The sequence below is a fragment of the Bos mutus genome, chromosome 20 (genome assembly GCF_027580195.1).
Source record: "Bos mutus isolate GX-2022 chromosome 20, NWIPB_WYAK_1.1, whole genome shotgun sequence".
In the NCBI taxonomy this organism is placed as follows: Eukaryota; Metazoa; Chordata; class Mammalia; order Artiodactyla; family Bovidae; genus Bos; species Bos mutus.
The window spans coordinates 46,053,046-46,067,247 of NC_091636.1; positions in this window are offsets into that span (position 1 = coordinate 46,053,046).

A 14,202-nucleotide genomic window follows, 5' to 3' on the forward strand; every position below is an offset into this window, starting at 1 on the left:
TTTGCCTTAGGTTTATGCTGTTTGCGACTCTCTGGGTTTCTTGGACTTGGGTGATTATTTCCTTCCCCATTTTAGGGAAGTTTTCAACTATTTTCTCCTCAAGTATTTTCTCATGGTCTTTCTTTTTGTCTTCTTCTGTGACTCCTATGATTCAAATGTTGGGGTGTTTAACATTGTCCCAGAGGTCTCTGAGATTGTCCTCATTTCTTTTAATTCGTTTTTCCTTTTTCCTCTCTGATTCATTTATTTCTACCATTCTATCTTCTACTTCACTAATACTATTTTCTGCCTCCATTATTCTACTATTTGTTCCCTCCAGAGTGTTTTTGATCTCATTTATTGCATTATTCATTATATATTAACTCTTTTATTTCTTATATGTCTTTGTTAAACCTTTCTTGCATCTTCTAAATCCTTGTCTCCAGGCTATTTATCTGTGATTCCATTTTGTTTTCAAGATTTTGGATCATTTTCACTATCATTATTCTGAATTCTTTATCAGGTAGATTTCCTATTTCTTCCTCTTTTGTTTGGTTTTGTGGGCATTTTCCTGTTCCTTTACCTGCTGGGTATTCCTCTGTCTCTTCATCTTGTTTATATTGCTGTGTTTGGAGTGGCCTTTCTGTATTCTGGCCATTTGTGGAGTTCTCTTTATTCTGGAGTTTCCTCACTGTGGGTGGGGTTGTACAGGTGGCTTGTCAAGGTTTCCTGGTTAGGGAAGCTTGTGTCGGTCTTCTGGTGGGTGGAGCTGGATTTCTTCTCTCTGGAGTGCAATGAAGTGTCCAGTAGTAAGTTATGAGATTTCAATGCATTTGGAGTGACTTTAGGCAGCCTGTATATTGAAGCTCAGGGCTATGTTCCTGTGTTGCTGGAGAATTTGTGTGGTATGTCTTGCTCTAGAACTTGTTGGCCCTTGGGTGGTGCTTGGTTTCAGTGTAGGTATGGAGGCATTTGATGAGCTCCTGTCAATTAACGTTCCCTGGAGTCATGAGTTCTCTGGTGTTCTCAGGATTTGGACTTAAGCCTCCTGCTTCTGTTTTTCAGTCTTATTTTTACAGTAGCCTCAAGACTTCTCTATCTATACAGCACCATTGATAAAACATCTAGGTTAAAGATGAAAATTTCTCCACAGTGAGGGACACCCAGAGAGGTTCACAGAGTTATATGGAGAAGAGAAGAGGGAGGTGGGAGTTAGAGGTGACCTAAATGAGATGAGATGGAAGAGAGATGAAGATGAGATGGAGAGAGCAAGCTAGACAGTAATCACTTCCTTATGTGCGCTCCACAGTCTGGATCACTCAGAGATGTTCACAGAGTTATACAGAGAAGAGAAGAGGGAGGAAGGAGACAGAGGTGGCCAGGAGGATAAAGGGAGGAATCAAAAGGAGAGAGACAGATCCAGCCAGTAATCAGTTCCCTTAGTGTTCTCCACCATCTGGAACACACAAAGAGATTCACAGAGTTGGGTAGAGAAGAGAAGGGGGAAGGAGGGATAGAGTGACGTGTGGAGGAAAAGGAGAGTCCAAAGGGGGAGAGAGCAGTCAAGCCAGTAATCTCACTCCCAAGTAAAAATGGGTACTGAAGATTGGGTTCTTAAAGGTACAAAATTGATAACAAATACCAAAAACAAAGATTAAAAATTTAGAGTAGAGGTTGGATTTTCAAAAATACAATATTAAAGAAAAGAAAAAATAAATAAACAAAGTCAGAAAAATTATAAAATATATATATATATATGAAGTTTGCTTTAAAAAATAGAGTCTTTTTTTTTTGTGCAAAGTAATAGGTTTAAAAATGAAAATTAGAGTAATAGAGGACTTAAAAATTAAAAAAAAAATAAAGAATGATAGTAAAAATATATCTAGGACTTTCTCTGGTGTTGCTGCGGGCAGTGTGGGGTCAGTTCATTTTCAGATAGTTCCTTGGTCCAGCTTATATTTCTCAAGATCTATAGGCCCCTTCCTATGTAGTCGGTACTAACTACAGGGTTTTAATCCATCACACCTGTCACTTCCAAGGCGGTTCCCTCTGTTTTAGCTTCTTGTTTGCTGGTCTCTTCAGTGTCTAAGTTCCACCCTGACACAAGGGGGCGGTGGTGGACACTTTTTTAGGCTCACTTGTTCAGTCGCTCTGTGGGGAGGGAGGGACGCTGCAAACAAATAACACTGGCGTGTGCTTGCAGTGTCTCAGCCACACTGGGCCTGCCCTCCTCATGGCGCGGGTGCCATCCCTGCCCACACTGCTCAGGCTCTAGATTGCTCCCCTGGGAACTGTCCAAGGCCAGCCCTGGGCTGTGTGCACCTCCCAGATCTAAGCCACTCAGGTTCAGGTACTCAGGTAGTCCTCAGAGGTGCAGACTTGGTTGGGCCTGCGTTTTGTGCCCTTCCCAGGTCCAAGCAGCTCAGGTGATGAGGTGTTTGGCAAGCGCGGTCACTGTGACTTATCACCTCCTCTGTCCCTGCTGCTTAGTTTTCTGGGTGTACAACTGGTTTTCTGGGTGTACAACTGGCGCACCTTCTCAGGCAGATGTTGACCGTCCAGAATCCCAAGAAGTCTTAGTTAGCAAAGAAGCTTGCTTGCGGTTTGGTAGATAATGTCTTTCTGCAGCTGCAATTGCCCCCTCTGGCTCTGGCTGCCTGTCAGAGGGGGACTGTGTCTGCAGCTGGGAGGGGGATGGTCTGCAGCTGGCTAGCTCTATTCAGTCCTTTGTTCTGTGAGAGGGCCTGGCGGTGTCTTAGGTTAGGGCTTTTCGCATGGTAACTATCCCACAGTCTGGTTTGCTAGCCCATGTTGGTTCCCTCAGATTGCCCTCGGGGCATTCAGGCCGGGTCCTTACTCTAAGCAATGCAGCCCACGCCTCCCTGCCCAGTCCCCGCTTGCTAGTGGCGGATACAGGTGACTGTGCTGCTTCTCCACTGGGGGAGTTAGCGTTGGGCACGTACTCTGTGGGTTTTAATTATTTATTTATTTTTCCTCCTGGTTATGTTGCCCTCTGTGGTTCCAAGGCTCGCCACAGACTCGGCAGTGAGAGTGTTTCCTGGTGTTTGGAAACTTGTTTCTTTTTAAGACTCCCTTCCCAGGACAGAGGAAGGGAGGTTTCCCTGGTGGCTCAGAGGTTAAAGCATCTGCCTTCAATGCAGGAGAACTGGATTGCCGGCAGATTGATCCCTGGGTCGGGAAGACTCCCCTGGAGAAGGAAATGGCAACCCACTCCGGTATTCTTGCCTGGAGAATCCCATGGACAGAGGAGCCTGGTGGGCTATACAGTCCACGGGGTCACAAAGAGTCGGACACGACTAAGTGACTTCACTTTCACTTTCCTGGGACAGAGCTCCGTCCCTATCTCTTTTGTCTCTCTTTTTGTCTTTTATGTTTTTTCCTACCTACTTTCGAAGAGAATGGGCTGCTTTTCTGGGTGCCTGATGTCCTCTGCCAGCATTCAGAAGTTGTTTTGTGGAATTTACTCAGCGTTTAAATGTTTTTTTTTTGATGAATTTATGGGGGATAAAGTGGTCTCCCTGTCCTATTCCTCCACCATCTTAGGACCACCCTGCATTATTTTTAATAGCTAATGTAGGTAGATGTTTATCATATGCCATTCATTTAGATGAACTGTCTATATTCTTTTCTCATTTAATCCTCAATGTGAAACATCATAAGATCAATTACTACTACTGCAATTATTGCGATTGTATCATATCCTTAGTTTGTAATGAGGAATTCTTGGATTAGAAAGATTTGATGTCTTTTCCATGTGGACAGTGGAGCAGAGATTTTAAACCACAGATATCTAATCCTAGAATTTAGAGATAACACATTATCCAAAGTATGAATTACAATTAGAGTTGAGAGTGAAAGAGTTGTGGATACTATTTACTCTGTTGATGGTGATGTTGATACTTAATAGAGTATATCAGTTCAATTCAGTTCAGTAGTTCAGTCGTGTCCGATTCTTTGCAACCCCTTGAATCGCAGCATGCCAGTCCTCCCTGTCCATCACCAACTCCCGGAGTTTACCCAAACTCATGCCCATCGAGTTGGCGATGCCATCCAACCATCTCATCCTCTGTCGTCCCCTTCTCCTCCTACCCCCAATCTCTCCCAGCATCAGGGTCTTTTCCAATGAGTCAACTCGTCGCATGAGGTGGCCAAAGTACTGGAGTTTCAGCTTTAGCATCATTCCTTCCAAAGAACACCAGGTCTGACCTCCTTTAGAATGGACCGGTTGGATCTCCTTGCAGACCAAGAGACTCTCAAGAGTCTTCTCCAACACCACAGTTCAAAAGCATCAATTCTCTGGTGCTCAGCTTTTTTCACAGTCCAACTCTCACATCCATACATGACCACTGGAAAAACGATAGCCTTGACTAGATGAACCTTTGTTGGCAAAGTAATATCTCTGCTTTTTAATATGCTATCTAGGTTGGTCATAACTTTCCTTCCAAGGAATAAGTATATGGTATTGTGCAAATGGGTGTAGGAAAAAAGTAGATAAAACAGTAAAATAGAAAGTCACTCCAGGAATGTATAAAGACATAAATTATTGCAGCATGTGCAGGAAAGAAACATATTTTTTATCTGACATGAAGGTTTTGTAAGAAGATAACTTTAGCAAGTTGCATAGTTAGAAAGTAAAACAGGTAATTGTGCAATAATCAAACTGGTAAGCAGGAAGTAGACCATGAGCAGTGAGATGCAGCCCCATTTGCTGAATGCCTAATAGTCGCCTAATCCCCCCAAGCTATTTTTCAACTCTACCCCAAACAAACCCCCATCAGTACTCCAAAATAGTCAGGGGACCAGAAAAATCCCTACTGGCCAACTGGAGGGACATTCCTCTCTCTGCTACATGGACACATCATATGCTATCACGTCCTTAGATAACCTTTGGTAGCCTCATTAAAACTTCATAAATATTCTATGAATACATACATTTAACTAAAACAGACTGAATTATGGTAAGAACATGCATAGCAGAGCCTCCTGTTATTTAACCTGCAGCTATCAGTTAAGACTGTTAATCAACAATCTCCGGGATTATGACAAAAATCTTGCTTTATAAAATTTACATTCCAGGCCTCTGGGGCCACTGCCTTCCTTGACCTGGCCCACCTCTCTTTTAAGGTGTTCTCTCTATTCTCTCCTTTTCTTCAATAAACTCTCTTGCAACAGGTAAGACCCTAAATTCTTCTTTGTATCCTTACCAAGAACTGATGTTCACAGGAAGAGGGATCTCTAGACACTCTTCCTATAAGAAGATCAGAGAAGCTACTGTATAAAGAATATGAAGCTTCATATTTTCCTGAAGAATATTAGGAAATAACTGAAGTGCTTGAAGGAGGGTGGTGGAATAGTCATATTTGTGTTACAGCTTATTCTTCCATATGAAAAACAAACTTTATTAAGCTTACTGAGATATAATTTACACACATTAAAAGGCATCTGAATATATATACTGGCATAACTAACTGCATCACCCCAAATATTCCCTCATTCTCTTTAGCAATCACTCCATAACAAGGCAGTGGCACCTCACTCCAGTACTCCTGCCTGGAGAATCCCGTGGACAGAGGAGCCTGGAAGGCTGCGGTCCATGGGGTTGCTGAGGGTCGGATACGACTGAGCGACTTCACTTTCACTTTTCACTTTCATGCTTTGGAGAAGGAAATGGCAACCTACTCCAGTGTTCTTGCCTGGAGAATCCCAGGGATGGGGGAGCCTGGTGGGCTGCCATCTATGGGGTCACACAGAGTCGGACATGACTGAAGTGACTTAGCAGTAGCAGTCGCAGCCATAACACCATAGACAAAAATATACTTTAAATCAATTAAAGACCTGAATAAAAGATCAGATAATATAAGACTCTTAGACGGAAAAAAAGGCAGAACACTCTGACAGAAATCAAAGCAGGATCTTTTTGACCCACCTCCTGGAGTGATGAGAATAAAGACAAAAATTAACCAAAGGGACCTAATTAAACTTACAAGATTTTGCACAGCAAAGGCAACCATAAACAAGATGAAAAGACAACCCTCAGACTGTGAGAAAATATTTGCAAATGAAGTGACCTACAAGGGATTAATCACCAAAATATACAAACATCTCATGAAGCTCAATATCAAAAACAAACAAACAAACAACCCAATAAAAAAATGAACAGAAGACCCAAATAAACATTTCTCTCTTTAGCAATCAAACTCACACATCTTCAGCCCCTTATAACCAATAATTTACAGTAGCCAAAACTTGAAAGCAACCCAAACAGCCATCAACAGATTGGATAAGCATCTATTTATGCTATGGGATTTTTGTTTTTCATAATTAAAAATGATCAACCACAATGCAGGCAGCAATATAGAAAAATCTCAAGAGTATTAAGCACAAAAGAAGCCAAGCATAAGAAAACACATTTACATGATATTCCCAAACAGTAAAAATAACTACAAAAAACATCAACCATGCAGGACTGCTTGAGGTAAGATTGTTTCAGTGGTTTGATAAGAAAACCCTTAATTATGGAGGTAATGATAGTTTTTGTGATAAGCAGATATGGGAGGTCAAAATCCCATAACCATCATTTCAGATAACTTTTCCCATTGAGTTTTAGTAACGGTGAAATGGCATGACACATATTAAAGTGTTTATCGAAGTATCTGGCTCTTAGTAAACTAATTCAAGGGAGGAGTAATTAAATAGTATTTCAGTACTGTTATCCTATTAATTTTTTTTCTTACTGTTTTCAAAAGCTGAGGAAATATCTGCTCACTCTAGAGCCCTTAAGAACTGGGCACCCTTCCTGTCATCTCAGTCTCTGCCTGGTTGGGTGCTGAGATGGCAGGATGATAGGCATGGGCCAGAAGAGCCAGTCACTGGTGCTTCTGATTGGAGGACAGATCAGGCAAGGGGGCAGGAGGGTGGGCACCTTGTGGCCCTTCAGCCTGGCTTTAGTGAGGTGGTTGTCCAAGACAAATTCCTCATTGTCCAGCAGCCCGTTCAGGTCTACCTCAGCCAGCTTCCAGACCTCTGCCAGGACCGTACTAGGCAACACAGACTTCACCATCCCCTACTTGGCATTGGCACTCCTGATCTGGCCACTGAAAAGTGACAGTCTGTAGATCTAGTTGCAGGCAGGCTTGTCTTTGTCCACCACCTACTCAGCATCACCAGTGTCCTCGCTGGAACCCCTCACCATAGTCATGCCCAAAAAGCTTAATCTGGAGCCATCCAAGGCATGACCCTTCACATCGAGCCAGGTATCACCATGAGTCAAGCGATGTTGTTGACCAGCATATGGTTCATCATGTCCAGCAGCTAGGGCTTTAAGGCCTGAAACTTCAGCACAAATTGTCCTCCAGGTCTTGATGACTTGTGAACACTCTCCAGAGGTGACCACTTGAAAAGCATCAAAGAGCAGGATGATACAGTCCACATGCTTGGTGAACCACTCCAGGCCTCCACCAAGTCATAACCTCTCCCAAACTGTTATTTCTCTACAGACAGTACCCTAGGAGGGCCGAGGTGACCTGTGTGGACAGCTGGGCACACATGAGTCAGTTCATGAGCACGAAGACGATGAGCTTGGGAGGGCAGGGGGCCACCAGGGGCTTCTATGAATATATCACAGGACACCTCATCTTCCTAAGGCTGTGATTGGTGGCAGTGACCAACGGGTCAGTGGTATGCTTGGCCCCATACTGCAGCCTGATGAAGCCCTTCTTCATCAGGTGCCTTATGAAGGTGGTTTTGCCCACGCTGCCCCAGCCCACCAGGAGAATCTTAGGTCGGAGTCAGAATCCTCCAGCACCATGAGTGGAGCTCGTGGGAGCCGTGCTGCTCCTCCAGGGACAGCAGCTCTGTGGGTACAGTGGCCACAGGCCCTGGGCCCCCATTTGGAAGAGCTCCACCTCCTTTTTGTGGCGAGTATCCTAGCCGACCCAGCTGAACATGCTGCCCAAAACGCAAGAGGCTGTAAACTGGGAGAGGGCATAGAGCCCAGGCAGGGCTGACGGCCTGCCCCTCCACCAGGCAGGAGCGGCTAGCACCGCACACGCGCACCGCGGGGCCGGCAGGGACTCCTCAAGCGTGGATAATCTGCTGGGGTTGCGGAGTTTTTAAATAGAGGGCTGTAGGATTTTCCCTTAAAAGAACAAGGTAAACACATCTGCATGATTGTATGTTCTACCGCTTTGGTGCACATTGTGTGATACCGGGGAAAGGTATCTTTCACTAATTTATATTATGTGTACTTGAGTACTCAGTCGCTTCAGTCATTTCAGTGGTCTCTGACTCTTTGCAACCCCAAGGACTGTACCGCGCAAGGCTCCTCTGTCCTTGTGATTCTCCAGGCAAGAATACTGGAGTGGGTTGCCATACCCTCCCCCTAGGTACACCCTTCACCAAAATCTTATATATGGGCTCAGATGGTAGAGAATCTGCCTCCAATGCAGAAGACCCAGGTTCTATCCCTGAGTGGGGAAGATCCCCTGGAGGAGGAAATGGCAACCCACTCTAGTATTCTTGCCTGGAGAATCCCAGGGACAAAGGAGCATGGCGGGCACAGTCAATGGGGTCACAAAGAGTCGGATACGGCCGAGCAACTAACACACATCCCTAGATGTATAAGTAAGGTATTTTTATTAAGATAATCACTTAAAAAAATATCTTAAGTTAAAATTCTGGAGTTATTAGAGACCAGGGAAAATATTACTAAATTTTTAGAGACTTACTTTATGTTATAAAAAATGTAAGACTGTAACTAGGTGAACTTGGCCTTAAGAACCAGTTAGTGCTTAGTTGCCTCTGACTCTTTGTGACCCCATGGGCTGTAGCTCACTAAGGTCTTCTGTCCATGGGATTTTCCAGGAAGAATATGGGAGCAGGTTGCCCTTTCCTCCTCCACAGAATCTTCCTGACCCAGGGATGGAACCTGTTTCTCCTGTGGTTCCTGCTTTGGCAGGCAGATTCTTTACCACAGAGCCAGCTGGGAAGCCCTAAGAACTAACTAGCTAATAGTTAACACACAAAATATATATATATATATATATATATATAAGACAAGTCCTAATTTAGTGCATTTATTTCTTAATTTATTATAATTTACTCATTGATGTTTAATAAACAAGGTTTGGTAACTTACTATTTCAAAGTATTTCTTTTAAAAAGGGAACCTGGGATAATGTATTATTAGCCCAGACTCAGACCAGAAAGTGCTTTTACTGCGTTCACCAAATGGTCTGTCTGTGTTGGGATACACATTCCATGTGTATCAAGTTCATTCCATGAACTTCAAGATGCTCAAGTTTAGTTAAATATCGAGGATGGAGTATTTCACAGCAAGGGGTCAGATGGTTTGCTCTCTTATAGTTCCAACTAAATTATTCTGTTCTGAAAGAAGCCAATCAAGAAGAATAAACTACTTAAAAATATTACTCTCATTTATGAATTTTTGTTTTCCTATCATGGAATACAGTAAAGCTATGAAGTCATAGGTGTTTAATTTTAATATACATTAAAGTTTTATAGCACATGATGGGATTCTTATGTATTTTTGCATTTCCCAGAAATGACTCAGTGGTATTTTTAGTGTGCCCATAAATATCTAATGAACTCTCAATCAACCACTAAGAGAAAAAAGTATTTCCCATTGACCCAAGAGGTTTTTTCAAGAAACTGAATTGAAAAATTGACAGTCCAATGTAAGTTTGATACAAAATTGAAGGTACATTCACATGAAAAATAATTATGTCAAATGCCACTTCATTACAATTTGATTGCATTGGACCTATTCATAAATAAGACTATTGTTCTAAAATTCCTGGAATAACATTTATGCTTTGTTAAAGGTGAAAATATTCTGAATCAACTTTCAGAACATGAAGAATTATCTTTGATTAAAGTTGTGCCATGGAACTTTCTTTAATGATAGGAATGTTCTATAATTCTGGGTTATCTAACCTGATAGTTACTAGCCACAGGTAGCTATTAAGCACTTGAAATGTAATTAGGATAACTAAGGAATTGCCTTTTACATTTGAATTAATCGAAGTTCAAATTTAAATAGTTCTATGTGGCTAGTGGCTACTGTATTAGATCAGTTTTAGATTAATAATGGGAGTTACTTCCATGTTGGACAATTCTCCACAAAAGGGATTACCAAGATTTCCCACGTTTTATAGATAGAACTTGTTATTATGATATGACGAGAAATTTTATTTTCTGTAAAAGGTATTGAGAACTGGCTTGCATTAACATAGCCTAGCAATCTTAACTAAGAACCGAACCCCACCCCTCCTACCCTTTCAACTTATATTGACTTTGTCCCTAGATAATCTTGCTCATGAATTTAGGGCTAGACACCAGTAGGTAGATACTGTGTTTGATTCAAGGAGATCCTATAAACCAATATATAATAATATAATTTACTTCTTTAGGCAAATAGCTCTTCTCAAAGGAAACATTTTGTTCAGCTGGGCAAGAGGTTTGATTATCAGACAATTTATTAAACAGACAACTTATCAGTTTACTTATTAAGGTCATTTTCTGCCTGTGCCTACAGTCCTAAGTTTTTGTGTCGAAAATGTTTCCAGCACCAATCACTTTATAATAAATGATTTGCCTTAAACCAGAAGGACAGTGAAGCCAGGGGTATGTAGTCCATTCAGTCACAAAGAGTCAAGACATGACTGAGCGACTGAGCAGCAACAAAGATGGCCCTAGACTCTGATAATCCTATATGCATCTTCCCCTGCTATTCCCTCTGAGATTCACTGAGGTTCAATCAAGATAGTGTTCTCCATACGTGAACTGGTCTAAAAACTAGTTTCAGTTCAGTTCAGTCATTCAGTGGTGTCCGACTGTTTGCGACCCCATGGACTGCAGCACACCAGGCTTCCCTGTCTATCACCAACTCCCGGAGCTTACTCAAACTTGTGTCCATTGAATCGGTGATGTCATCCAACCATCTCGTCCTCTGTCATCCCCTTCTCCTGCTTCAATCTTTCCCAGCATCAGGGTCTTTTCAAATGAGTCAGTTCTTCACATCAGGTGGCCAAAGTATTGGAGTTTCAGCTTCAGCATCAGTTCTTCCAGTGAATATTCAGGACTGATCTCCTTTAGGATGGACTGGTTGGATCTCCTTTCAGATGGACTGGTTGGATCTACTTTCTGTCCAAAGGACTCTCAAGAGTCTTCTCCAGCATCACAGTTCAAAAGCATAAGTTAGTTTGCTTAATCAATAAGTTTTCTGGTGACCTTTTAGGGAGTCAGTATTGCACAGAGATATTGATAGGAATCCCTAGTTAATAATGATTTAAAATCATGCTTCATTATCTCTGAAGAGAAACAGAAAAGTTAGTAAAGTCCAGATGTAAAGTTAGCCATGTTTTGTTTCACTCTTTTCTGTAAAATGAGAATATTAGTAGTGCTAGTCCCACATGTTATTATAAAGTTTGAATTAATTGATCCATAAGATTCACTTGATTTTCTCCCATATAAGTCCTGAAGAGATACTGATTATTTTTAATATTTATCCCAAGAAAGTAATATCTCATGAAATATTAATATTTTCCCAATAGAGTGAAAAGTACCATTAAATGTTTGTTAAGGGAGGATTTATGTATTAATTATATAATAATAGTAGATATGATATATATTAACCATATGTAATTCTATAAAATCACACTGATTAATTATATATAATTTATACATTAGCTATATTATATATAAAAGCTATATTAATATAAATGTTAAATAGAGGCTTTCTATTCATAAGAACATATGTATTATATATACATGCATAAATTATAGTTTTTATAGAGAATAGAAAGACTGTTTTTGAGAGTAGAAAGGCTAATTCATTTAACATTTAACTTTGAGTAACAGTCTTACGGAGAAGGCAATGGCACCCCACTCCAGTACTCTTGCCTGGAAAATCCCATAGATGGAGGAGCCTGGCAGGCTGCAGTCCATGGGGTCGCTAAGAGTCGGACACGACTGAGCGACTTCACTTTCACTTTTCACTTTCATGCATTGGAGAAGGAAATAGCAACCCACTCCAGTGTTCTTGCCTGGAGAATCCCAGGGATGGGGGAGCCTAGTGGGCTGCCATCTATGGGGTCGCGCAGAGTTGGACACAACTGAAGTGACTTAGCATAGCATAGCATAGCATAGCATAACAGCCTTATGCTACAATCCAGATAACCAGAAAACTGTTCATTTGTGATTTTAGATACTGACTCTGGATATGATAACGTTCCCCCAAAAGTTCATGGGAAGGTGTTTGGAATAATGCAGGATTGTACATGGCCCTCCAATGCCACGAGCAACTATGTTCTTTCCTTTTCAGTAAAACAATTACAGGCAGAAACTTCTACAGCCTTCTTCTATCAGAGAAAAAGTATCACTAGAAAATACCATATTCAACTTTATATAAACGTTACTAGTGAAATGTTGAAGAGAAATAAGGAAAACTGTGGAATTAATATACTAAAGACTGGAACTATACTGACAAATGAGAGCACATTTCAATTAACATTTGCCAATTATGGGAAATCCAAGTTCAGCTTAATCGACACCTATATCAAATCCTTTAGTCCTATAAATTAGCTCCCTGGGACACATAATTCCAGGAAAGTTTAACAGAGCCATCTATAATTGATGTGTTAGCTCTCTCACAGTATGCCAGGGAGTGCATTTAGGTGTCACTGGGCTATTTCAGCACTACTGGAGATGAACAAATTAACCAGCTGCAGATCCAACAGAGTTTCACAAAAGAGTCTATTTTAAGTTGTTATATACTTTGAGAAGATTTAGGATGAATGAATGTATGAGATTAAGGAGTTAAACAGATAATGGTAACAGACTTTATAATGCAAGAAACACTATTGCTTATTCAACTATTTTTGTCTATTAATACAAGCTCTTTATCACCATAGAAACACACAATAACTTTATTAAATCATTGTATGCTTAGTGATTGTCTACATAATAACAGGTGTTAACAGCAGAGTCTAACTCTACTTGATATTGTTACTGCAACAAAGTATTCAATATTTAATTTTTCAGAAGCATGCAGATGCTAGTTTGGATATAAATTTAGAAGAACATAATGCAGATTAAATGTAAGCTCCTATGGGAAGGTAAATGAACCCAGAAATAAATTAGCTTAAAACATATGCATCTATACATCTTCTTTCACCAATTAACATATATAAGCATTGTTATTGTTTTATTCCTGGAATACAATTATCATCATCTAAAGAATAAATCCTGTCTACCTAATATGAACACGACAACATGATTGCAACAGTTTACTGTCAGGGAGATGATTATGCAAAGACACTGGTTTGTTCAATTTATTTTTGTATTTGATGAAGTATTTTTCACAACTAAATTTTTATACTAATTTGATTTATTGTATTTCCAGTAAATATCAATTACTAGAAATATTGACAATATTTGAAGAAAAAGCAATAGAAAGGCAAAATAATCCTTGTATGTAAATTAAAATAGTTGAACTATAATCAATAAAGTATTTCAAATACCCCATAATTATTCTATGAAATATTATACCAATTGGCAAATCTTTATATTTATTAGCAAATTTAGTCTCTCTGAATATTTTCATATTAGTTTAAGGGAATAATTCCTAGAAATTTTAAGTTTTACCAAATCTATATATTTACGGAATGTTAGAAGTTTTTAAATATGTTTGCTTTTAAGTAGGTTAAAAAAATCTAATTAACACATATATTTTAACACACTGAATAACAATAAAACATAATTGAGTCTAGGGGATCTGCCCGACACAGGGATCAAAGCCAGATCTCCTGCAGACAGATTCTTTACCATCTGAGCCACCAGGGAAGCCCTCATAATATATCCACTTGGCTAGGCCAAACTGCTTTTCCCAGAAATCCTTTTCCTACTAATTTCCAATGATGATACATCATTAAAGAGATTCTTGTGTGTGATACAAGACTCAATCAGTAGGTCTTGGGGATTGATTCCAAGACCCCCAACGATAACAAAATCCTAGGATACTCAAATAATATGTAAAATGGCATAGTGTTTGCCTATATAACCTATGCTGCTGCTGCTGCTGCTAAGTCGCTTCAGTCGTGTCCAACTCTGTGCGACCCCATAGACGACAGCCTACCAGGCTCCCCCATCCCTGGGATTCTCCAGGCAAGAACACTGGAGTGG